This window comes from Mus musculus, chromosome 12 (assembly GCF_000001635.26).
Source record: "Mus musculus strain C57BL/6J chromosome 12, GRCm38.p6 C57BL/6J".
Taxonomy (NCBI): Eukaryota; Metazoa; Chordata; class Mammalia; order Rodentia; family Muridae; genus Mus; species Mus musculus.
Genome location: NC_000078.6, coordinates 40959416 through 40983340, shown reverse-complemented (window position 1 = coordinate 40983340; position 23925 = coordinate 40959416).

Here is a 23925-nt window from a genome sequence, read left to right as displayed (position 1 = left end):
TTTCTCATAGCTCGGGAGACTGTTGAGTCCAAGGTCAAGATGGCAGCAGAGTCAGTGTTATTCAGCTTATGCTAATCAGCCTCCTTCTCACTATATCTTTACCTGCAAGGATTTTGTCTTTCTGGTGTCTTCTGTTACAAAGGCACTAACCTCACTCATGTGGGCTCCACCCTCATTACACATTCCTTTAATCCCAGTACTCAGGAGGCAGAAGTAGGTGGATCTCTCCAAATTCAAGGTCTGCTTGGTCTACATAGTAAGTTCCAGGAAAGCCAGAACTATAAAGAAATCATGCTCAAGAAAAAAATTATTTGCTTATAGGCAAAGAAATCCCATAAGAGCAAGAACCTTGTCCGTTGATTTTTTTCTCTATCCCATGCTTTACACAGACCTATACACACTAGAGACTAGTAACCCATTATTAAAGGGATAAATTGATGAGTGATTCATTTTACCTGTGTAAAATCCAGCTGACGTCTTTCTCATGCACCTAGCATTGAAATTTCTGGTTCAGAGTTAAAGAAAGCTAAAGTGTAGTAACAATAGAGTTTCAGGCAAACCTGGGAAAGCATGACTGATTCCCCGGCATTCCTGGGGCTAAATACCGGGTATAAGCTAATACCTTTGCTTCTGTGACCTTCTGTCTCTGCAGTGTCCAAGGGGGCAATTCCAACTGTACACCTTCTGTTCTGACTTTGATTTCCTATACTACCTGTTCTCCAGGGCAATTACAATATAGGAATAACTAATAGCAGTATCTCCTTAGAGAAAGATGGATCTACTCGCTCGAATAAAGTTCAAGGTTATTTCAGATGAATTTTTCTTGTGTGCCGTTTGTAGAGCTGAAGAGTCCATGTTAAAGACTTGACTATTTTGAAGTTCATCTTCTTATTGAGATGCAAGGATTTATGGAGCTTCATGGCATTAAGCTATGTCAAACTAGGGCTGCAGAGGTGGCCCAGGGCTTAAAAGTGAGCACTGCTCTTATAGAGGGTCTGAGTTTGATTCCTGGCACCCTCCTTCAGGCAGCTCAAAACTGCCTATGACTCTACTTCCAATGGGTCTAACATCTTCTGGATTCCTTGGGCACATGCACCTACACATATACACGTGATGAAAGTAAATCTTCTGAAAAACATTTCAGAACCTCTGTGTTTAACATAAACATAACATATAACATGCTTTTGTTCCACCGTCCTTTCATGTATTTGCCCAGTAAGGACAGACTCCCAGGAGATGTATATAAGCATTTTAATCATTTCTAACTTGCCATCTTCTGCTATTCAGGGCGCTGCAGTCAGGAAGGATAGGATCACTTTTCTATTTCCTTAAGGTCACCAAGGACAGACAAGCTCAAGACACAATGTATTTGTCAGGAATGGTGAGGTGGCAATGACAAATCTGCCCTAGGCTCAGCTCATTTTACTGAAGAATGTGTGTCCCCTTCTGACATTTATCAAAAGAAATTCAATTTCATCAAAAGAAGGATGTCAAATAATAGTCCATTGCTTACACTCATTCTGCTACTGTTAAAAGGGCTGATGGGGGCAAAACAGGGGGAAAGGAAGATGGAAGAGATTGTTATTCTGGCAGGAAACAGGGGGTAGGTCAGAATAATATACAGAGACGTGAATACATTCGTGATTAAATCACCTGGGGTTTGAGAATCGTTTCAGTGGTCTGTCCTTTGGAATGCACGTTCCCATGGTCTTTGGATGCAAGGAATGACAGAGTGGGCTTCTTGTTGTCATTCGGCTGCACTTTTACTGTATCAGGGAGGAAAGTTAATGGAACCTGGCCAAACCCCAAAGCACCAGGAACAATGACATGTACCCTGCGGGCCAGCAATCAATATATCTTATAGTGATGATGAGATTTTTCTCTGGCAGAAAAGGGCATTCTGGATCAAAAAAGTAAACAAAGAAAACCAAAGTTATAAAAGAAGCATTAGAAAACCAGAAGTCAGATAAAATCAAAGAGGGGACTTTTAAAGGGACTAAGAAGCTGACAAAGTGCCCTGGCAAGTGCCAATGTTTAACCAGACTGCATAAAAACATGGGATTACGAAACAAATTAAATTTCTCTCTCAGGGAGAGGGTGTCTGCAGGACATAAGCAATTAGGCTGCTATCTAGGAAAGATAGGAAACCTGATTAATATATCCAAAGAGAGCAGAGGGAAGATAGGTTTAACACTAGGAGGTGAGACACCAACTGCTATGCAAATTGACTTTTCCCAGAATGCTGGATGGTTTCAATCAAGAGCTGAAATATACTTTAATTTTTCTCACATGATGTTCTCCAACATTCTCTGCTGAAGAAATCTGGAGTTACCCAAAATACAGCATGAAACATGTTCTGCTTCTTTGTGAAAAGTCTTCAAGCATCCACAAGTGTGATTGGCAGCTTGCGAGACTGAGAGAGTCCAGGAATTACCAACCCCAGTGCTGACATTGACCTTACTCAATCCTGTAGTCTACAGTTCAAAACCAGCTCATTTAAGAGTAGGCAAATTTTCTAAAAGACAGATTTCTGTGTTATAGACCACCACCACCACCAAAAACAACAACAACAAAAAACTGTGCTAAAATCAGTACTTAAAAAAAAAAAAAAAAAACAAAACCTAGAGCATTCCCCACAAGAACTGCACTGTGCAAAGTTCACAAACAGGAACTCAGGAATTCAACAGAAGCCTCATCATTAAATTCAAAACCCAAACTTCTGCTTATGCTGAGCTTTTCAATTTCAAGGTCCTAAAAAGTTATGCAAACTATTCAGACCTTTGTGGTATCTAGGTCTCGATCTTGGACTTGCTTCAAGTTTGGCTCAAAAATTGTGTAGTGTTAATCCCAAATGGTGGGATTAACAGCATCGTTCACTGAGTAAATCAGTCTCATTCACAGGTGATATCTTTCTGCCTCTTGGGCGATGCTAAGATTTGCTATCTTATCAGCTGTCTGGGTGGCTTTCTTGCATCATCTTAGCAAGAATCAGTCAAGCTTGGAGAATTTGCATTAGGCTGCCCAGAAACATTTGCATAAATTATTTTGAATACAGTATCTGGAATAAATAATAAGGGAAAAAGAAACAAAACAGGCTAATATCCAAGCTGAGCTGTACATTCCACAAACTCTCACAAATGCTGAACTCTTCAGCTAAACACAAAAGCAGTTGAAGACTCAATGTAGACCAATGGGCTTGGGGGTAGGCCATTGACATTTTCTTTATAAGAGATATCAACCTCTAGCCTTCAGGTCACACTCTGCTGGCCCTGGTTCATGACATCTTCCCCATTCTTTTCTTTTCATCCACCCCTTTCCAGAGCAACAGCATTACTCTAGCTCAGCAAAGCTGTGCCGCTGCCTAACATATGAAGACTGCAGGGGAACTTGAGAATCAGACAGAAGTCTGCTAAGTTGTCACAGTGGGTAGCCTTGCCGCCAACAATCTGTTCCTCACTCAGCGTCTTGAGTAAGCTTTCTCAACAATTGGAGGTTTGATCATGAAATTTCCTAGCTTAAAATGTTCCACTAACAGCCCAACCTCTATAGTTTGCAAAAATGGGCAGATACATCTATGGTTGACCCAACTTTCCTCATCGTTTTTTATTTTTAAGTTTGTACAAAATAATGGGTTTCATGTGACAATTCAAATACACACTTGACATACTTTGATCATATTTGTCCAGTGAGCACCCCACTACCCCGATCCCCATCTTCCCTGTGATCCCACATACCACTCCCCACTTTTAAAAGATTTTTAGATATGAGAGAAAATATATGACTCTCCTGCCCGCCCCCCCCACCCCGTGCAATGACATGATTTCATTCATCATCATGACTGAATAGTATTTTGCACTACTCAGGGACCTTCCATACTGACTTCCACAGTGACAGACTAAGTACCACTCCACCAGGGCTGTAGCCCTCCCCATCTCTTGCCATCACTTCTCATGACTCAACTACAGAGAGGACTGAGATTTCCAAATCCTCATCCCTCACCTGGCAACCCATCTGCTCACTGCTCAGTGCCTGAAATACTCCTTAGCATCCACACCCTTGCTGGCAATCAAGGGCTAAAGTTCGGTGTTTTATGAGATTTCATTCCCCACAGCAAGACTTTAATGCACTTCCTGCATACCTGCTTTTCCCTGGTTATCTATATTGCTTAAGATAAATAGGAAAATTCTTGAAAGTTGAAACTGTGCTTTCTTAAAGCATATTTCCTGGAATGTTGAAAATAAGCCATATTGCAATAAATATTACCTTGGGGTTCCTACCCCCACCTTTGATCACTTAGTTCCCAAATAAAAGATGCAACCCTGTATATTTATTATAAGCCTTAAAAGCACTAGAGTTGGGCAGATACCAACCCTCTATGCTATTTTGTCTGTCTCCTTGTCAGTAATGCCGAAATACCACTGCCATGTTCTACCTGGGCTGCTACAACTCCAGCATGCCAGCACTCATGGCCATGTGCTCATCACCCACCTATACCCTGGTGCCTTTTTCTTTATTTTTTTCTTGGCATCCTCTTAGACCCTAGCTTGGGAACCAAAGCCCCACCTACCTCTCTCCTGCCCAGCTACAAGCTCTAGGCATCTTTATTCAACCAATATTCTCCAGTTAAGGAATAAGGTTTACACAACAAAAGTTGGTATATGTGAGAGTTCCCTTGTATTGTAACAACTATAACTTGGAATACAGAATTTAGCATTACAATACACAGAAACAAACCAAACCTCAACAAATCCATGTGTGGTTATTAAGTGAATCAATTAGATAATGAATTAATGAATTAAAATGGCCTTTGGTCACTTCCACTATATCCTATGACCTTAGTTGCCCCTTAACCAGAGACTCTTTCTTATTCCCTTTCTCTTCAGAAAGAATTCTTCTTTTCAACAAGTATTCCCTCTACTTCCGTGTCTTCTTTCTTTCTTTCTGTATGGTCCACTGAGGTTAATGGTGTGAGCAGGGGTAGGAGGTAATTTACAGAAGCAAAGGCAACTTATCAGTGGCTGTCCCATTGGAGAAAATAGTACCTTTCCACCTAATGACTGTTAGTTGCCAATAGCTCCCCAAGAAGGCAGAGTGGGTCTCCTGGGCTTCCCTGAATCTGTGGTGCAAAGTTGACAGGACCAGTCTTGGGCAACTCTTTTGTAGAGTATGATAGCCGCACTAAAGGTGTAGGGTTTCTCTGTTTCTGACAGGTTTACATATACCCATACACATCTGAACAAGCATATACTCACACCACACACATTGGATTTCTGAGTTTGAGGCCAGCCTGGTCTACAAAGTGAGTTCCAGGACAGCCAGGGCTATACAGAGAAACCCTGTCTCGGGAAAAAAAAAAAACTTACCAAGAACCAGCTTCAAGCTGGTCATAGTGGTACACGTCTTTAATTCCAGAACTCGGGAAGTAAAGGGGATTTTCATTTCAAGAATAGCCTAGACTATTTAGTGAGACCTATCTAAAAATAATATGAATTATCAAGATTGTATAATTTAGTTAAAATTTTCACAAATAAGAAACAGTTAATAGTATGGGAATTTAGACTCTTTGGCTGTCAGTTTTTAAGTTTCAAGTTATGAGGAAGCCTGTTGACATTACATGCGTGATTGTCTCTAAGGGATGCATTGCATAATGAAGAACACATTTAGAGAGTAAGATTCAGAATGAAGCAATTATTTTATTTTATTTTATTGTAAATTATTTATTTTTATTTTATATTCATTGGTGCTCTGTCAGCATGTGTGTCTGTGGGGAGGTGTCAGAGCCCCTGGATCTGGCGGTCGGACAATGGTGAGTTATATGTACGTGTTGGGAATTGAATCTGGGTCTTCTGGAAAAGCAGCCAGTGCTCTCTCTTAACTGCTAAGCAATCTCTCTAGCCCCAATAATTTAAAAAAATGAAGTAAAACTTTGAGCTGGTACTAAGTTGATTTAATTGATGGGTATTTACTATCTAGACAGCACAATAGTATCCAAAGATACAGAAATACTGATTTCAAAACTTTTTTTTTAATTAAGAAATTTTATGTATATTAGTGCTTTGCTCACAGGAATGTGTGTGCACTGTGTGCATTGAAATTTCTGGAGCTGGAGATACAGATGGCTGTGAGTTGCCACATGGGTGCTTGGAACTAAAGCCACATCCTCCGCAAGAACAAGTGCCCCTAACTGCTGAGGCATCCCTCCAGCCTCTCTGATTGCTAATCTTCATCCTCGATCAGGTTCTCAAGCTCTCATTTTTCTGAGGCTCTTTGGGTCTGTAATGAATATGCTCATTTCTGCCTCTTTGAGAAGTGAGTATGAATGACGTGGCAGCTGAGGAAAGCTATATTATATGTATTTACCAGTTCTCCTGGTACACTGTGAAATGCCGATGAGTGACAGAGCACAATTATGCACACTGCAGTTTTCTCTGGGAAATGCAAGTTAGCTTGGCTAAAAGTTGCAATGAATATGGTGTTTATACTATATTTAGGAGGCATAGTTTCAGATAAATACAGCTGCGTCTTTCTATTTTTTGAGGAAAATTGATAATAATTTTGGTCTCCAAATCCCTTTGTGCTCTTCAAGGTTACTAAGACCTAAAGCACTAAAACTGCCACTGAGAATTCCCAGAGGGCTCATGTAGAGTTACAAAGAGTTGGTCTTTCGTTTTGTGAAAAGAAAGGTGCTAGAAATGAGTCTGTTGGATATGCTACTGTTGGAGATGGAGAGAAAGAGCTGTCAAATCAGAAAGGATGCTTCTTCATCTTCTCTAAGCGGGATGTGGTTGAGAAACTGGAGTCTCTGCACAAAGGTCTCCCTTGCCCATGACTTATTCCGAGTGAAGCTAGTATAGCTGTACTCTGGCTGATACCAGACAATAACATCTTGTCCTCAGGCGTGAGGGCAGTCATATTGTATCATTTATTGAGATATAATTCATATGCCATGCCATGAAAACTTAGCCATTTAAGGCATACCATTGGTGGGTCTTTTTTCTTAATTAAAAAATTTAGCATCAACTATTTTATTTGTATGGGGTTTTTTGCCTGCATATATGTAGTGTACCAATTGCATGCTAAGCCTATGTGGAAGTCAGAGAAAAGTATTGAATCTCCTGGGACGGGAGTGGGTAGTGGGAACCAAACCTTTGCCAGAACAAGTGTTCTTAACCATTGAACTAACTGTCTTACTGGCTCCCATGTACATATATAGAAAATCCACACTGCCAGTCAGCTATCACTGCCATTGGTTTGGGAACACATAATCTGAAAATGAAATACTGTATCCATTAGCAATCATTCAATTTAGATTTGCCAACCTTGAACATTTCCTATAAATGGAATGTTGTCATCTGTTATCTTTAGTTTCTGACTTCTCTTCCTAAGTATATAACATTTTGTGATTCCTTGTAGTACTATGTATCAGTACTTCATTATTTCTTATTGTCAACTATTACTCACCTGTATGCGTTTATTTCTTTATCAGCTATAACCATTTATTTTGTTTTTACTTTTTAGCTATTATGGATACTGTGTGATACAAATTTATTTACAAGCCTCTGTGAGGATTTTTATTTCTCTTAAGTATACCCCCAGAAATAAAATTGCCATGTTATATGGTAAATTTCTGTTTTGTATTTTCATGGCAACTCTACATTAAATTGCAGGCTATTTACCAAAGTGGCTGCACTGTTTTGTATTCTTATCACCAGAGTGTGATGTTTTCAATTGCTCTATGCTTTATCATAAGTCATCCTAATTAATGATGTCAAATATTTTTCAGTGTGTCTATTGACTGTTTGTGCATATTTTTTAGATAGCATTCTCTTTTTCTTCCAAGAGAACAAGACTTTATTGAAACATTAGGTTTAAAAGTTTGAGGCCTGGGGAGATGAGATGGCTCAGTGGTTAAGAGCACTGGTTGATCTTCCATAGGACCTTGGTTCAATTAATAGCATTCATATGGCATCTCAAGATGTCCAATTCTAGTGAACCTGATGCCTTCCTCTGGATTCTGAAGGCATCAATGATGATATACATATTACACATACATGCATGCAATTGGTACACATACATATATGCAGGCAAAAAACCCCATACAAATAAAATAGTTGATGCTATTTATTTTTTAATTAAGAAAAGAGGATACATGAAGACAACTCTGCATGACAAACCAGCACTGGTACCTGGAGACCCTAGCTTGGCATTTCTGTCCTGGGCATTTTCCTTTATGACAGCCAAACAGGGAGACTAACCTGGCCATGTTGGCTCTACTTAAGATACCACAACCAGAAACACTTGAGCATCTAGCTAGCAATTGATTACAACTTGAAGACTAGTTCATTTTACTCAGAATTAACTACAGCATACAGGCAGGCATGGTGCTAGAAGTATTTCCCTGTCAACTGGGGACTAAGTAAACATGAGCCGTTAAAGTTAATGCACATGCAAGCCCACTATTGGCACTTCTATGATCTAAGCTTCTGGGAGATAGAGAGGTCCACACCCTTGGTATGCTAATAGCCAGTTTGGGCTCACAGCCTGTTGAAACCAAACCCAGCCTGCAGTTGGAATTCATTGTCCCCTCCCCCAAGCTAATGATTACAGTAAGTAGGCTCAGATCTATTACAGTAACTTGAAGGTGCAGGGATCTGTGGGAGATGCTCTAGATAACTTTATGTTCAAACTTGATGACAACTGTGTAACTGAGTTATATGTTATCTTTATTATTGATTTGTAAGATTTTGTATATTTTAGATACAAGTTTCTAGTCAAATATAGGAATTACAAATATTTTTTCTATTCTGTATTTTATTGTGTGTATTTTTTTTTTGCTCTCATCAATGTACTATGTCAGAAACACAGATGAACATTTCATGTCTTTCTATAATGTTAGAGCTTATTGAAAATAAATTCACAAGGTTGCACCTTGTAGCTGAGCAAGTTTGAATGTTTCTGTGTGAAGTTCTCTGAGCCCTGCTGCTGGATGCTGAGAGGCGCGCTCAGGGAAGCCCCTAAGTTGGGACATGAAATAATATTCCAAACCGCAAAAAGGAGACAACCCTGACTTACAATCAGCAACTGTGCCCATCCCTACATCAGAGAGCAGGCCTGCAAACAGCTTCTGAAGAGAATGCACTGACACGTGATGATGTACTGGTGAGCTTTGCTTAGGAAGAGTGGGCTTTGCTGGATTTTTCCCAGAAGAGTCTCTACAAAGATGTGATGCTGGAGACCTACAGGAACCTCACTGCAATAGGCTATAACTGGGAAGATCACAATGATATTGAAGAATAGTGTGAAAATTCTGGAAGACATAGAAGGCAAATGGATGGATCTTGAAATTATCATCCTGAGTGTGGTAGCACAGTCCTAATAGGACATGCATGACTTCTCATGGAGAAGCGCTCTATATGAGGATGTCATGATGAAGTTTATAAATTCAACAAATGACAATGCTAATAAAACACATGAAATTACAAAAGTGGAGTGCTTGGAAAAGTCCTATAGATGCTATCAGAAGGACAATATAACTCAAACAAGAGGAGTGTACTTTGCATACATCAATTAAATTATGTTCCTGTGTTCTCAATGTAAAGAAAAATATCTAAATATGAATGCAAGATGACAGCATTAAATTCTCCCAACCTGTTTCTATGTAATCAATGTAATATTACTTCACTAACAGATCCAATGTAATTGAGAGAAATTAGCTGCTTTTTCTAGGAATTTATTTCACATAGAAGGTAACCGGAAATTTTTTGAACAATATCATTCTCAATGGCTGCATCATATATTCTAGTTGCTGTATCATAGCTAATGTAATGATGTAAAATATTAATTTGATGCATAGTTTGTGCCTAATAAAATAAATTTTCAATGACAAAAGAAAAGAAATTCACAAGGAGTTGTGGTTTTATTGTCAGAATTTCTTTACCAAGTAATCCTACTTTCCTTGATAACCTCAGTCAATGTAAACATAGGTTCTTTTTTCCAACCATAGTTACTAATATTAATATTCAAATCACATTCTACACACCAAATGTGCATCTAAACATGTATAGAAGTAGGTTATAAAATGCCTGCGAAGGGTTTAGGAGGTCCAGCAGTGATCAAGATGTTTTAGAGACCCGAAAGACAGAGATGTCAGGGATTAAAACAGTCTCTGTGGAAAGAAGATGTGCTCAGGCTGGAGCTTCGCTGGAGACTTGCTGCTAATGCTGTAGAGCTAGGCTGCAGGCCCAGTGCTGAACTGGAGAAGCGAGGTGTGGTGGAGGCTAGAGTGGCAAATGAACAGCAGATGGATTCATGGTGGGGCCAGATGGAAGGACAGGCAGATACATGGTTGGCAAATGAAATAGGCTGTGTCAACAGCAGGAACCAAGCTGAGCTGAAGGCCCTGAGCTAGTTAGAAAATCTTAGCTTGTCAGTTCCTTGATAGATAAACCAAGTGGTCATACAACAAGTTGGTGGGACTGCCACTATCATAGTAGTAAGTGTCCTCCCCCTTATGTGGTCCAGATGAGAGAGAGAAATGCACTCTTCCCTTAGTCTGATGTATCTGGTACGTTCTGGGGCCATATTTTCCTAATTTGATTTTAATATATTCAATTTACTTTGATAAGTTAATAGAGTGGCCAACTTTCTACTTTTAGAGATAAGTTACTTATCAACCTGCCCTTTATTTATCTGGATGCCTTTCATTCATCTAACCAAATGCAGCGTCATCCTCCATCCTCAAAATGGAGTCTCTCAATGTAAAACATAGACAGAAAGACAACTGTTTTACACAAAATGGAGTATTTACAGTAAAGGCAAAGCCTGATATCTACCATCCATCTGTCTGTCTATCTACTCATCTATCTGTCTGTCTACCAATCTGTCTATCAATCAATCTATCTATCTATCTATCTATCTATCTATCTATCTATCTATCTATCATCTATCTATCCATCCTTCTTCTTTCTTTATTTAAAGACAGGATCTCCTGGCTCAGGTTGACCTCAAACCTGACCTAAAATTACTTTTGAATATCAGATTCTCCTCCTTCCACTCTTCTAGTGCTGCCACTACAGAAAAACAGCACCATGCTTATTTTTTTGTTTTGATTTTTTTAAAAACAAAATAAAACATTTCCTTCCTTCTTTCCCTCCATCCCTCCCTGTCTTTTCTTTTTTTCTTTCTTTCCTTCTTTCCTTCTTTCTTTTCTTTATTTCCTTCTTTCTTTCATTCTTTTTTTTTTTGTTTGTTTGTTTTTTGTTTGTTTTTTTTTTCGAGACAGGGTTTCTCTGTGTAGCCATTGCTATCCTGAAACTCACTCTGTAGACCAGGCTGGCCTTGAACTCAGAAATTTGCCTGCCTCTGCCTCCCAAGTGCTGGGATTAAAGGCGTGCACCACCATGCCCGGCTATTTTTCTTAAGGTTTGTCCAGTAATCCCTAAAGCCAGAGACACATGGCCAAAGCTGCAGAGTTCTGCTTCCTGGGGCTAGAACATGGCCTCCTTGTTCTATTACATTACCACCAACTTTCTGTTTTCCATCTCCTTCATTGACAAAGGTTGGCTGTCCTATGCTTTGTAGATTGACATTGAACTCAGTGGTCTGCATGGCTCTGTCTCCGGAATGTTGGGGTCAAAGGCATGTATCACCATACCTGGACTTAAGCTTTTCTTTACCCAGAACTTGCTCTGTCCCAGGCTGGCCTTGAACTCAGAGATCTGCTTGCCTTTGTCTCCTGGGATTAAAGGTATGTATCTATGCTTGGGCCAAAACTTTTCATGGCCACTATTCCTCAAGATCTGGATGAAAAACCCATGTCTTCCATTTCTGGATTGTAGTTCATTCCAGATTATAAGTCCAAGTGAAAGCAACAACCAGATAATAACAATGCCTGACTTAACTATTCCTTCTTCGATGGCAAATGCATAAGCAATTAGCTTAGCTGGGTAGGATCTTACCCCAAAGTCATCACTCCTTTGAAATTTTTATCTCCTCAGACACAGGATTTAGCTCCATTATACTTCCTGTTGCCCTTTTATTATAACTTAAACCATACATTTTACATTTTTCTATTTTTATACTTGCTGCATTTCATTAAAACCCTCTTCATAGGAATGAACTTTAGTAACCAGCACAACAAAATTTATACCAGGCTGTTTTTAGACTTCTTTTGTCAAAGCAATTAATCTAAATCTCTTCACCTTAGACAATGGCAAAAAGCAGTCATGTTCTTCACTGAAAAATCACAAAAGCAGTCTCTAGAGTCATATACTGAAATTTTTCTCCACTGAAGCTTCTCTGGCCCGGAGTACACAATTCAAATCACCAATAGCACCAATGTCCTACTAGGATGGCCTGTTAAGCTCCACTTAAAACATTCGACTGCTTTCCAAAGTCCCAAAAATCCACATTTTATTACTGTGAATAGACACCATGACCAAGGCAACTCTTAAAAAGGACAACATTTAATTGGCTGTCTTACAGGTTCAGAGGTTCAGTCGATTATATAGGTGGGAACATGGCAAAGTCCAGGCAAACATGGTGCAGGAGGAGCTGAGAGTTTTACATCTTGTTCTGAAGACAGCTAGGAAAAGACTAATTCTTCCACACTGGGTGGAGTTTCAAAGCCCACTCCCACGGTGACACACTTCCTCCAACAAGACCACACCTCCTAACAGTACCACTCACTACCTATGGGTCAAGCATATTCAAATCACCACATTATTATTATCATTAGTGTGTGTGTGTGTGTGTGTGTGTGTGTGTGTGTGTGGTAGGAGGAAAAGGTCAGAAGGGTATTTGATCACCTGTATCTAGACTTACAGGCAGTTGTGAGCTACCTGATGTGGGTGGTCCTGGAAAGCAAACTCCATTCAGTCCTTTGCAAGGACAGTGTGTGCTCTTCTTTAACTACTGAGTCATCTCTCCGGTCCCTTGTTTTCCTTCCCACAATAGTGACTTATGAAGCATGTTATAATAAAGAGTAGATTATCTTAATGGTTTGTTACTTGTGTTTTGAGCATCATATCCAAGGCCTAACTCAAGCTCACAAAGACTTCTTATATTTTGTTATGAGATTTGCTAACTGCTGACTTTTGTATTTAGGACTTCTTTCATCTATTTTTTTTACTATTTAAAAAAAATATGGTCTGAGAAAGGGGTCCAACTTTATTCTTTTGCATATAGTTCTATAGTTGCTATATTTGGTAATAATGCTTTTTATCAAATATGCCCATGTCCTTGTAAGGTTTTAAATTTTATGCAACTAATGCTTACAAAATCCTTTTGGGTAAACTGGCCTGATACTTGGCTTACAGGATTTCTGGAGGCTATTTCCTGGCAGCTCAAGAGTTTTTGAATATTTAGGGGACCTAGAAAAGAAAAATATTACCCATATTTACAGGGATTTAGAGGTAAATATGGTAATAAACACCTTTTTTGCTTACTGACCCTTGGGATAACAAATTACTGATTTCAAAGATCCATTTTAGGATACTTCAAAGGCCTTCCATCTTTTCAGATTTCAGATACATTATATGGAAAATGAATATTCTTGTTGTACCTTTGTAAATAATCATGCTAAATCTGCTAATACTAATAATGATTAATGATTATGAATAATCTTGATTATAAAAAGGGAAAGACGTAAGAATTACAGAGAAAATGAGTTTCAATGGACAGTTACACACTGCATACAGAATCTGACTATTTTAAAGGATTCCAGTGTTTTACACTTCACAACTACAAGGACAGTTAGACATGCACATCCTGTTTCATCTGATTAATTTCAATTTAGTTTCCTTCTCACTTATGCAAAAGAAACATTTTTGCATCCTATTAAAAATTCCATTCCTGGGGCAAGAAGATGGCTCAGAAGTTAATAGTGCTTGCTGTTCTTGCAGAGAGTTCAGTTTTTAGCACTTATGTAGGGCAGTTTATAGCTTCCTTTAACTCCAGTACCAAGCATCTGATGCTGTCTTCTGGCCTCCATGGACATTCACACATATAAGTGAAACATACACACACACACACAAACACACAAGAGAGAGAGAAAGAGAGAGAGAGAGAGAGAGAGAGAGAGAGGGAGAGAGAGAGAGAGGACAAATCTTTTTTTTCCTGTCTAAAGAAAAGTCAAGATTTTTCTCCCTCCCCTAAACATTTAACAATAGATCCAAATCAGATAAGAGAGGCCTTGAAAATACACAGGTTTTAGATGTGCTTCATTAGACTATTTGAAACTCCAAAACAAAGAGTTTGACTTGTCTAATGTGGCAGGTGCAAGATAATAAATAAAGGTGAGAGTGGACGATGATTACAGACAAGGCAGAACTTAAATGCACAGAAGCATCAGCCGAAGGCTTAGTCACTGATGGTTGCAGATCCCTACATTTAAAAGAGACACAAACAGGAGGCAATTTTTTTCTTTTTTCTTGGATATTTTCTTTATTTATATTTCAATTTTTATCCCCTTTCCTGGTTTCCCCACACCCTCCCAGAAACCCCCTACCCCATCTTCCCTCCCCCTGCTTCTATGAGGGTGTTCCTCCCTCCACCCACCCACTCCTACCTCCCCACCCTCGATTCCCCTACACTAGGGTATCTATTGAGCCTTCATAGGATCAAGGACCTTTCCTCCCATTGATGCATGACAAGGCCATCCTCTGCTACATAAGCAGATGAAGCTATGTGTACTCCTTTGTTGATGGCTTAGTCCCAGAGAGCTCTGGGGGGGGGGCTCTGGTTGGCTGATATTGTTGTTTTTCCTGTAGGATTCTTCAATCCTTTCTCTAACGCCTCTATTGAGGACCCTGCGCGCAGTCCAATGGTTGGCTTCAAACATCTGCCTCTGTAATTGTAAGGCTCTGGCAGGGCCTCCCAGGTGACAGCCATATCAGGCTCCTTTCAGCATGCACTTCTTGGCATCAATGATAGTATCTGGATTTGGTAACTGTATATGGGATGAATCCCCAGGTGGGACAGTCTCTGGATGGCCTTTTTGTCAGTCTCTGATCTACACTTTATCTCCATTTTTGCTCCTGTATTTTGTTCTCCTTCTAAGAAGGATCAAATCATCCACACTTTGGTCTTCCTTCTTCTTGAGCTTCATGTGGTCTGTGAATTGTATCTTGGTTATTTGGAGCTTTTGGGCTAATATCTACTTATCCATGAGTGCATACCATGTATGGTTTTTTGTGATTGGGTTACGTCACTCAGGATATTGTCTAGTTCTATCCATGTGCCTAAGAATTTTGTGAATTCATCATTTTAATAGCTGAGTAGTACTCCTTCGTGTAAATGTACCACATTTTCTGTATCCATTCCTCTGTTGAAGGACATCTGGCAAATTCATTTGGAATAATAAAATACCCAGGATAGCAAAAACTATTCTCTACAATGAAAGAACTTCTGGGGGAAATCACCATCCCTGACCTCAAGCTGTATTACTGAGCAATAGTGATAAAAACTGCATGGTATTGGTACAGAGATAGGCAGGAAGATCAATGGAATAGAATTGAAGACCCAGAAATGAATCCACACATATGGTCACTTGACATTTGACAAAGACGCTAAAATCATCCAGTGGAAAAAAGACAGCATTTTTAACAAATGGTGCTGGTTCAAATCTAAAACTCAAGCCCACGTGGATCAAGGACCTCCACATAAAACCAGATACACTGAAACTTACAGAGGAGAAATTGGGGAAGACCCTTGAACACATGGGCACAGGGGAAAAATTTCTGAACATATCACCAAAAATGGCCTATGCTCTAAGATCAAGAATCAACAAAATGGGGCCTCATAAAATTGCAAAGCTTCTGTAAGGCAAACGACACTGTCAATAGGACAAAAAGGCCACCAACAGATTGGGAAAAGATCTTTACCAATCCTACATCCAATAGAAAGTTAATATTCAATATATACAAAAAACTCAAGAAGTTAGACTCCAGAGAATCAAATAACCCTATTAAAAATGGGGTACAGAGCTAAATGAAGAATTTTCAACTGAGGAATATTGAATGACTGAGAAGCGCCTAAAGAAATGTTCAACATCCTTAGTCATCAGGGAAATGCAAATCAAAACAACCCTAAAATTCCACCTCACACCAGTCAGAATGGCTAAGATAAAAAACTCAGGTGCCAGCAGATGCTGGCGAGGATGTGGCTGGAGAAAGAGGAACACTCCTCCATTGCTGGTGGGATTGCAAGCTGGTACCACCACTTTGGAAATCAGTTTGGCAGTTCCTCAGAAAACTGGACATAGTACTACCTGAGGACCCAGCTATACCACTCCTGGGCATATCCCCAGAAGATGTTCCAGCGTGTAAGAAGGACACATGCTCCACTATGTTCATAGCAGCCTTATTTATAATAGCCAGGAGTTGGAAAGCGGGACTTTTTCTTATCTCTCCAGCACAAGCCAGAAGGCAGACACGCCCCTGCTTGGTTTAAGTACTCACTAACTCTGCAGTTTTTCTTTTAGAAATTCAATGGTTGAGTCGCACATCTGTGGCGATGAGGTTTCAGAATGTTTATTTCCAGAATTTCTATAGCAGAAAGCATTGACGGGATCCATACCTACATACAGTATCACTCTACATAATAAATAGCAGTGTGTGTGTAAATATATGTAGAATATGTAGAGAGATAAGAATATAGAAGTCTTCTACTTTAGACTTTTATCTTTCATTTTAATGCTAAATTTTACAACATATAAAATATAGTAGTAGAATTATACCCATAAGATAATCTAATGTTTCTATCTTGTAACTTGATGCAGTATCTTTCAGCTATTGTAGGTCACCATAGTGTACGGATGAACTCTTGTTTTTAATGCACAAAGGCAGGTGTCAATAGACAAGAAATGTAGGCATGTAGAACTGGAGGGATGGTTCCCGATGCAAAACAGCATCTCAACTTGACCTAAGCAGTTTCTTTAAGTACTAAAAAGATTTTCTATGAATTTTCTAAGGAGAGATAATTCAGTGGTTAAGAATACTGGCAGCTCTTACAGGAGACCAGGGTTTGATTTATAGCATACACATGGTAGCTTGCAACTGTCTGTAACACCAGTTTCAGAGGACCTCTGACTTCTGTGGGTATTATATATATATATAGCACAGACAAACATGTGGGGCAAAACATCCATAGCTAAGAGAAAATTAAAAAATAAAATAAAATAAATTTTCTATGGGATAGACAATATTCAGACAAGGATCTAATACACACACACACACACACACACACACATACAGAGAGAGAGAGAGGGAGAGAGAGAGAGAGAGATAGTAGAGAGAGGAGAGAGAGAATGCCAATTATGTGATTCATCTAATGGACGACTTTGGGTAAGATAAACTATTTTGTTTTCTGTTTTAGCCTTTGTTCAATGCCATTGCAATATACCAATAGCATAGTGTCTAAAAAAGAAATCAAGAAAACAGTTTCATACACAATGGTTATAAAATACAGTGATTGTGAATAAATATAAACACAACAGTGAAAGGCTCCTGCAATTAATATTATAAAACCTTGAGGAAAGACATTGAAGAAGATAAAAAAATTTTTTCTGAGATAGAATCTTGGGTCTGTGTCATCCAGTTGGCCTCAGACTTCTGGGCTCAGGTCATACTCCTGTCTTAGCCTTCCAAGCAGCAGAGACTACAGGTGTATATCACTACTAATCCGTCTTTCTTAGAAGTGACTAAATATATTTTGATTAAATATCTATTGAACAGCAACTGGATAGTCCATTAATACTAAACACTTTAGTGCATATTATATAAACAACACTTATGTCTTATGTCTTAAGTCATAGTACTAGTTGCTATGAAGACATACCATGGCCAAGGCAACTCTTTTTTTTTTTTTAATTAGGTATTTTCCTCATTTACATTTCCAATGCTATCGCAAAAGTCCCCCATATCCACCCCCCCCAATCCCCTACCCACCCACTCCCCCTTTTTTGGCCCTGGCGTTCCCCTGTAAAGAGGGCCAAGGCAACTCTTAAAAGAAAGCATTTAACTGGGGGCTTGCTTACAGTTTCAGAGTTCATTATTATGTCAGTGAACATGGCCACAGGAAAGGGTGCTGGAAAACTAGTTGAGAGCTGCCTCTTGATGCACAGGCAGAGAGAGACTGAGCCTGGCATGTCCTTTTGAAGCCTCAAAGCCTAACTCCAGTGACAGAGTTCCTTCAACAAAGCCACATTCCCTAATCCTTCTAATCCTGCCAAACAGTTCCACTCCCTGGTGACTAAGCATTCAAATATATGAGGCTGTAGGGACGATTCTTATTCAAACCACTACAAATTTTAAGTGACTATAACTCAAATGGAATTAATAATTCAAATGCAATCTGTGTAGTTTATCTGTTAATATATGGCTGTGGAGTTCACTTATTTCAAATGACATACACCTCCATTTTTAAAACAGAATAATTTGAAGCAGAGCTTTTGGTAGATGTACAAGGTAATATTTTTTAGAATTTAGACCTCAATCTACACTACCCCTGGCTTAGTGCACTAAAATTATTTCTGTCAGTCATGCTTCCAAGCTGCCCAGTGAGGTAGGTAATGACTACCCTGGTCTAATGAGGGTTAATCTATAGCACCGAGCAAATTGCTGATTGTAGCTTACCCAGGGAGTATGAGCCAGTGAGCAGACTCAGAATCTTAGAGGATATTTCCACAAAACTTTCACGACTTAAAAATCTATTCTTTGGAAACTTTTATGTATTCAAAATAATCCTACAGAAACAAAATGTGTAAATACGTATACAAACCCACCTTAGCCTGCCTAGGCTGCTATAGCTGAACTATCATAAGCTGCAATGGGAAAGGGTATATATTCCCACCTATTTTCCTGATCTCTGCTGGTCAGATGGTGACGTCTGTGGTCTCACCTCTTATAACAATAATAGAACGGGAATTCTTTGTAAAGTCTTTTAAGATTTTTAAAATTGTGTGTGTGGGAGTGTGGAGGGTATGTGCATGTGTTGGGTAAATGTGGAGCACAGAGGCCTCAGATCCCCCAGGAGCTGGAGTTACAGGCTTTTGGGAGACCTCCAGTGTTGGCTCAAGGAACAGAACTTGGGTCCTTGGCAAGCTGAGCAAGCTCTCCATCCCGGGGTCTGTTTTATGAGGATGCCAGTCTCCTTCCTGTGGGTTCCACCCTCATGACCTCCACAGAGTTCCACTGCTAACACCCTTACATTTGGAGTTGGGATTCTAACATATAAATTTTGAGGCAGACCCAAAGCCTAACACACTTTCTCACTGAAACTGTATACACAGAATAAATAACATAGTGGTTGTTGACAGTTTCAAATTTATTTGCTTGCATAAATCAAGGTATATGATCTCCAACAGTTTTCCATTTACCTTAAAGCTAAAACATGTAGAAGTGGTATACTATGAATCAAAACAAAGCAAACCCAAAGAGCAAAACCAAACAAAACTCTGTTCAAACCTTCCACAGCACGGTGCTAGGCTCTGTCCTGTGTGGTCTAATTGCTTAGGGTTAGGCCCTGCACATAAGCTCAACCTGTGGCTGGAAGTCAGAGACAGAACATTGGAACAGGTCCCTGAAGGCTATTGGAGATTGTGTCTCCCAGTACGACTAACAATTATCTATCTGCCTGGAGAGAATCACTGGTTCAGGTACCTTTGAGGCTATAATACTAATAGAAAACCTTTTCTAAATGAATAATTCCCGAGAAAATATTTTCCTGTCTACTTGGTTGATCACAACATCTAAATAGTTAAATGTTACCTCTGCTGACATCCTACTTGTCTGCTTCCCTCCCTTTTAGAGAAACTGATTTCTGAATAATTTCTCTTGTACATGCGTTTTAAAGGTGTGTAATTAACTGGTAACAGGTTGTTAGGCAGCTGATGAGGTGTGAACCAGCCTCTAATTTGTTTTCTTTATTTACAACTTGCCTTGCACTGGAAGATGACAGTGAGGTGTTTTTCATTCCCTGCTTCCTTCACCAGATTAAAAAGTGATTTGTGAAGCCATTTTTAATCCCTCAAATTCCATTAGAAAGGGCTATCCAGGGGAGTCTTAATCAAGACATAATAGGCTCTAAAGTGTGGTCCTACACTAGCACTCCTACCGTGGCCCCATTTCAGCTGTTTGTTCAGGGTTTGCCTACAGTTAATTGAACTCAGCCCCAACACTGACCTACAACTTCTGAGATAACCTCCTTGTTGGAGCCAGCTTTGTTACAAATATTTGCAGCTAATATACTTTATTGCTTTAGAATTTATTATATAACCCAAAGGTATAATTTATTATAAAATTATTGCAATTGTATTGTCAGTAAAATTGTGTGCCTTGCCTTCTTTTTAATAAATTTAAAAAGTCATTTTGAGAAAAAAATTTAAACAGTCATAATGGAATGCGAATTGCTAACGCTGTCCCCCTGCCCTCCAAAGCCCCTAAACCAACAAGGCTAGAATTCTGTAGATGTAGCTGAAGCATAAATAGCTAAATGTAGATTCCATATATAAACAGGAGGGGAATTTAGGAACCAGGGAGCATATTGAGTTATTGGATGAATTCAAAATGATGAATGAAAATAGAAACTATCCCCGCATTTTAAAAACCTGTAGCTGCAAGTTAAGCTACAGAATACGTAAAAATAGTGTACATAGAACACACCACAATCCTATTATAGATAACTACCATGCATTGAAGCTCAATATTAGTCACATTTGATTTCTAACTTGTCAAAGCCCACATCAGTACATCTACCTACAACAATGTAGGGACTGGGGTACTTTTTAATTTTACGTGTCTGTGGGCTTTGCCTGAGTCTATATGCATATGAACCATGTGTGTGTCTGGTACTCTCAGAAATCAAAAGAGGGCAATAGATGCCCTGGAACTGCAGTTACAGGTGGTTATATGAGCTCCCTTAGAACTGAAAATTTAACCTGGGTCCTCTGCAAGAGCAGTGAGTCCCTGTAACTGCAGAGCCACATCTCCACCTCCAATGATACCATTTTTAGATGTAGATACATTTTTCTCTATGAGCATTTTGTGTGACACTATTTCTGGGAACTTAAAAAAAAAACATTTACTCACCCCAGACAGGGAACCAATGACAGTCCAAAGTAATGATACTATCAAAGTCCATCTTAGTGAACCCATAGGTTTATTAAGATTATTTATGGGAATGTGGGTAAGGTGCTATTCACAGGAGCAGAGATGTCTCAGGCAACTGGATCACTAAGAATTCATGTCAGCATGAGTGATAGCTTATAAAATCTGGTATCCTGGACTTCACTGCATAACTTGCATGCAGCTCAATAGGTTTGAGCATTTTCTAGGCAATTCCCTTGATCTGGGCTTCTTCTAGGCAGCTCAGCTTGTGTGAGAATATCTCTTAGCAGTCCTATTGCTTATATTAGGGAGGGAGGGGCCTAGTACATTTGGTCAGTTTTAGGGAGTTCCTGAAACTTTTGAGTTGCTTACTTCCAGAGTCTTAAGAGCCTCTCTTTAGTACATCCTGAGTCTTAAGGACCTTCCTTGAAGGACTGAATACTTTAAAACATTTTGAGTCTTAATGAGATTTTCTCAGAGATGGGACATTTTGTCTCAAAGGAAATTGCTACCCAGCAGAGCAGCAGAGCTAGAAACTATGGTCATTTTTGTTTGATAATAATACTAGTGCTTCAGTCAGCTATTGGATGGATCACAGGGCCCCCAATGGAGGAGCTAGAGAAAGTACCCAAGGAGCTAAAGGGATCTGCAACCCTATAGGTAGAACAACATTATGAACTAACTAGTACCCCGGAGCTCTTGACTCTAGCTGCATATGTATCAAAAGATGGCCTAGTCGGACATCACTGGAAAGAGAGGCCCATTGGACTTGCAATCTTTATATGCCCCAGTACAGGGGAATGCCAGGGCCAAGAAGTAGGAGTGGGTGGGTAGGGGAGTTGGGGGAGGGTATGGGGGACTTTTGGGATAGCATTGGAAATGTAAATGAGGAAAATACCTAAATAAATAAATATATATATATATATAAAAGATTGCATCGAAAAAAATAATACTAGTGCTTATTGAGTTCTTTATACAAGTCATGAATTGTTTTAGGTGCTCTATTTTGTTAACTTCGGGAATTTTCAGTGATTTTATGAATAGTATTATTAGGCTTCTTATTTTATAAACAAAGCCAGTAATGCTTAGTTTCACAGTTAAACTAACTTGCTCAAAGTTACCCTCTGCTGGGGAAGCTAAAAGCAAAATTGTCTGCTAGCTATAAAACCTCTGGACCAGCTAGGAGGAAAAGAAAATAGATTTATTATTGAATAACTACTAAACCAGAATGTGACCCATCGTAAGCAACCTCCCAAGCATTTGCAAAGACATAAAGAACTCTCATCATTTTATATAACTACAAATTGCATGCATGTTTTCAAGATGAACAATTTTAGTCTTCAAGTGGAAGGGCTTAATGTATCACATATAGGGTTTATCCTAGAGTCATGTGGGAATATAGTGTTAGCTTACTGGCTTTATTCCAGAATGCAAAGCTTCTCACCTTTATAAAAGTAGTTTTGGATCTTGGTGCAAGATGCTGACCAAAGCTGTGTCCAGATCTTTCCACATAAACTTCCAGACAGACCTCCTGTTTCAGAGTGATGGCTCTCTCAGATACCTAGAGACCAGCATGTGTGGGCCTTGAAGCTAACAAAAGTTTATCTAGTTTCCTAAAGGGTTTATATACATGTCAAAGAAAGGAGAAACTACTTATCAAAAAAGCTTTCTAAGGAAAAGGCCTGGAGGGAAATCTCTTAACAGAGAAGATTAGATATTTTTATTCTAATTTACCTCCTTTTTAAAAAAATTTTTATTAGATATTTTCTTCATTTATATTTCAAATGCTATCCCCTATACCCTCACCCCATCCTGCTCTCTTACCCACCCACTCCCACTTCTTGGCCCTGGCATTCGTTCCCCTGTACTGGGGCATATAAAGTTAGGAAACACTTTATTTTCAACAATAAGCACATACAGCTGATACAAACACACACATACACATAAACACAGACACACACACACAAACACATACACCAACACACACATACAAACACACACATACACATAAACACACACACACATAAACATACACACATACACAAACACATACACCAACACACACAGAAACATACACACACACACACACACAAACACATACACCAACACACACATAAACATACACACATACAAACACATACACCAACACACACACACACACACCATTTAAAAAGTTATAGGAACAGTGACATTAAAAAAAAGTATTCACATCACATTTTTGAATGCTGAATCTGACTGTTGAAGTGATGACTTTTGACTGACACATGTACAATTTTAATATGGTTAATGGTTCTCGAACTAGGTGTTTAGAATCTAAAGTGACAGCTGAGAAAACTGAGCACAATGTGAACATTGCGGTCCTTTAATACAGATGATTCTTTTCAATAAAAATGCAAATATATCTTATCTGATAGAATAAAAATTGATTTCTACCTTTCAGAAAGATGATTCTAAAATATTAGATAGTGTTTGTTTATAGAATATTAACTTATGTACATCTATTAAGTTTTTCCACCATTTCTAGTAATATTTATGATTTTCATTTTTTCTTTCAACTTGTTTTAGTGTCTTATTTGTTCCTTCATAATTAATGAATGAATTAGAGAGAGTAATTTATGCATTTCATTTTATATTTGCCAAAAGTCACAAGTAGACCTTTTAGCCACTATCTAGACAGTATAATTGTGAACTTTTTACCAGCACCTCAGTTTCTAGATAATGACCCTGAGGTATAGTTACTTATTTTAAAATGCCTAGGTCATAAGCTTGGGCTTGTTTCCTGACTAGCTTGTAACTTATATAACCCATTTATTCTACTGTA